General features: G+C 39.3%; 1 protein-coding gene across 1 annotated transcript in view; it reads left to right on the top strand.

The window, feature by feature from the left end:
* Positions 1-1805: 1805 nt before the first annotated feature.
* The window catches only part of C4BPA (complement component 4 binding protein alpha), a gene marked incomplete at its 3' end in the record, with an annotated part of 19897 nt that continues 18032 nt past the window's right edge, over positions 1806-3670 (top strand). The window contains exon 1 of the mRNA XM_025040486.1: positions 1806-1859. The remainder of the gene's footprint in view (positions 1860-3670) is intronic.

The raw sequence follows: 3670 nt of genomic DNA, 5'->3' as shown, positions 1-3670 counted from the left end.
ATTATTTATGCCTACAGCATCTGGTCTTCCTAGGTGGTCTCTCATCCAAGTACTAACCAGGCCCGACCCTGCTTAGCTTCCGAGATCAGACATGAGGCTTATTCAGGGTGGCATGACCATGGACCATTGACTCTAGCCCCACTGGGGCATGAACCCAGGACTTCTGCATGTAAAGCAGATGTGCTAACTGCTACATTATGGAACCACATCCCTGAGCATACAAATCTTAATCCCGAGGATTAATAGCTTAATTGATAATGTCAAGCCCTCACAGGGTTTGACATCCTTTCTAGAGCTATGTAATAACAAACATGACTGGCTCTTCATTGCAGTCTTCTAGCAGCACTCAATGATAGACTAACTTCTGCAGATCATTTGGTGCCCAGCATTTAGTAGTAGTGGTGGTGGTAGTAGTTTAGATTAACTAAGTAATAATATTGTTCTAGACAACTTGGCACACAGCAGGGACTCAGTATGTGTGTTAAACTCCCCACCGTTTGCACTCTCGGGGTAGGATGAAGACCAGCACAAGGCAAGGTCATCCATAGGTAACTGAGCCCCAGGAAAGCCTGTCGGACTTATGGACAGTGGATCATTTTTGTGAACCTAGTTTGAACCCTGCGGTATCCAAGGTTTCCAGGCTAGCTGGATTGCATTTTGTTTAACCATCTTGTGTTTATGAAAAGAAAAAAAATTCTGGCATCAAATTCATATTATCTTTTCACTTAGGGGAAATGGTTGGCAGAGGAGAAAAATGATTGCAACATGTTATCAAGAATGAGGGCTAGTGAGGAGGAAGGAGATTAGGTAAATACCGGTGCTGTATTTCTGCTGTTAATTATTCACTGGGCCAGTAGAGAGCCTCTGCCCATCCATTTCCATTCAGCTGTCCCTGATCAGCCAATCACGTGGCTGGGATTCCGAGACTTTTTGGTGAACAATTACTAGCCAACTTCAAGGTTTTCTGGTAAACTGTTATCTGAGGAGAAACTAAGACTGTTAGAGATAAAGGCAGTTTTCTTCCTTAAAAACTACACAAGGCACCGTAATAGAGTCTTCTATTTCTTCCTCAGCTACCTGCAGGTCAGTGAATTCCCTGGGATACCTTGGGGGAAAGGCTGGTGGTTTGGCCCTTTGAAGAATATAAGATTAGAAGGATAAGACACAGACACAAACTTGGAAGTGTTTTAGCAGTATCTTTTCAGGAGTATTGCATTAGAGGGTAGCATGACTTGAAGAGTACTTTTAACCCCTCTTGATCCTCAATTTTTTATTATAAATGAGGGAATAATAATACATACTAATAAAATAAACTGAAGCAGAAAAGAAGTAAGATGTTATTCTTGTTATCATATCTAAAAGTCGAGTGTGTCGGTTCATCCTTCCCCTGCCCCATCCCCCATCTCTCCATACAGGGGAATTGAGGCAGGAGGAAAGCCAGACTTCCCAAAGGGGTTTAAAGGAGACCTGGTTTTCATAGTCTACATTCTGAAAATTGATGCAATTTCCTTTGGAGATTTTTATTAACCCCTCCACATGTTCTTCACCAATGACAGTAAAGACCTTTAGATTTTGTAATAAGGAAGATATTGGTCAGTCTCCAGTTCGTTTTTGAAGCTGGAAGCCGTAGTCATCTTCACCTCCTTTCTCTCCCCCACTTTTCAAATCTGGCGATGTTGATTATCATTTCTTCTTGAAATTCTCTTCTTGTTTAGGTAGGAATACCTTGTTTAGGTATTATTTCATTTTCATTTTAATTCTTCAGCCATTTTTTGTTGGCTCCTGTTTTGTCTCTAAATATAGTAGTACAAGGAGAATGAAAAGTAGAGTATTTGGAAGAGGAAGAAACATCAAAGAAGGTTTGTATTAAGTGTAGAAATACATTTGAATATAATACGAGCCCAGAATGAAGGAGCTTATAGGTAAAGAAATTCTAGGAAGGGAGCAGAAAGCATGGAAGCACATTCCTTCTGGAGTCTGAAAGTGTTGTGATTGAGAGTGCAGGTATAAGCAAGGAGACATTCCACCCAAGACTGGAGGAAAATATCATTCTGTACGAAGGTATCTGAGTTTTAAAAGAGAGAGTTTAGATAAAATAAATACATTAACTTGAAAAGTAATCTCTAATAGATGTACAAATTTGGGGCTGAGGATTTTCCCAGTGCCTTTCAAATTGTACTGCATTGGTCAGTGCCAACGGTATTTTTTACAAGATACCATTCATGTTGACTATGGCTCTTGAATTGGTTTTATTTCCAAAGGAATTTAAAAGATGATGATGTCACTGAAATATGGGGGCGTTTGCTAGGGAAGTCTTAGCTTTTCAGTGGGTAGTTACAGAATTCTCGACTTCATAGGGAATAGAAAGATGATCTAAATTTAACATTATTTTAGTGATGAGACACTGAGATCCAAGGAGTTGATGTAGCTTCTTAAAGATCAGATGGTGATATTTCACAAAATTCGATGATGATATTGCTGGGACTCAAACTCAATTCTTCTCAACTCATAAGTCCTAGCCTCTATCTCCATACTCCATGGTCTGTTGAGTCCTGTGCAATTTCTGCTGAGGGACTTCAAGGAGTAGAACGGTGAACTGCAAACATTGTACCTGCCCCACTGGGACACCACACATTCTGAGAACTAGTGAGGGAAGTCAAAACAATGTATTATTTCTACAAAATTTACAAAGCAGTTTACATATTATTTCCTTAGGTCCTCAGTAAAGCAGTTAGTCATTTAAGAAGATAAAACTAAATTAAATTTTATTTATTTCACATTTGTTGTATAGCTATTATATGCCAGTTACAACAGCAGGTTAGGACAAGAAAATTGGATGAACACCTTTGCTTTTAAGGGATCTACAATCTATTTTGGGACGTAGAAGTGAGTAGATAGTTACAATATAATGTGGTGTTATAATCAAGGTATCAGAAAGTACTAGGGGACCATAGAAGAGACTGATGTTTCCTGATGGTGTTGGGCAATTCTTTACCAAGGAGATGACATTTGGTCTGGATGTTGAAGGTAAGAGCATTCATGCACAAGAGACTGTCTATGCAAATACTTGCAGTATGTAAAAAAATTCAAAGATGTGTTTTGGGAAAGATTAAGTACCTTCAGGCAGTTGAAGCATGGTGTTTTAAGTGAACAGAAGGAGAGATAGAGGTTTGGGGACCTAAGGAATTAGGAGCCATTGAGGTTTTTAAGTAAGTTGCTTTTTAGGATTATAACTGCATCAATGTAGAAGCTGGCTTACAAATGTTCGGATACTATTGCAGTGGTCTAGGCTGGAGTGAAGAGAATTATGAGACTCTAACCCTGGACTACGGAAGTGGGGTGTAAAAGAGAGTGACAGATTCTAATGCTATTGTGATCACATGATAGGATCTGGAGACTCTAAATAGGAAAGGGGCCAAGAGATAGGAGGCTAGGATGACTCAGATTTCTGGAGGCCTGGGTAAAGATTATTACTTTAGCTGAAACAGAAAGCACAGAGGTCAAGTACCGTTGAAAGGAAGATAGTATGTTAGTTTAGGATCTATTGAATTCAAGGTGCTTGGGAGATAGAAATGAAGCAGTTGGATATACTGATCTGAACCATGTAAATTATCACTTAAATTAAAACACACACACACACACACACACACACACACACACACACACATTT

Source organism: Pteropus alecto, unplaced genomic scaffold (genome assembly GCF_000325575.1).
Source record: "Pteropus alecto unplaced genomic scaffold, ASM32557v1 scaffold359, whole genome shotgun sequence".
NCBI lineage: Eukaryota > Metazoa > Chordata > Mammalia > Chiroptera > Pteropodidae > Pteropus > Pteropus alecto.
The sequence above is the reverse complement of the archived record's forward strand: the minus strand, read 5'-3'. Positions and strand labels throughout refer to the sequence as shown.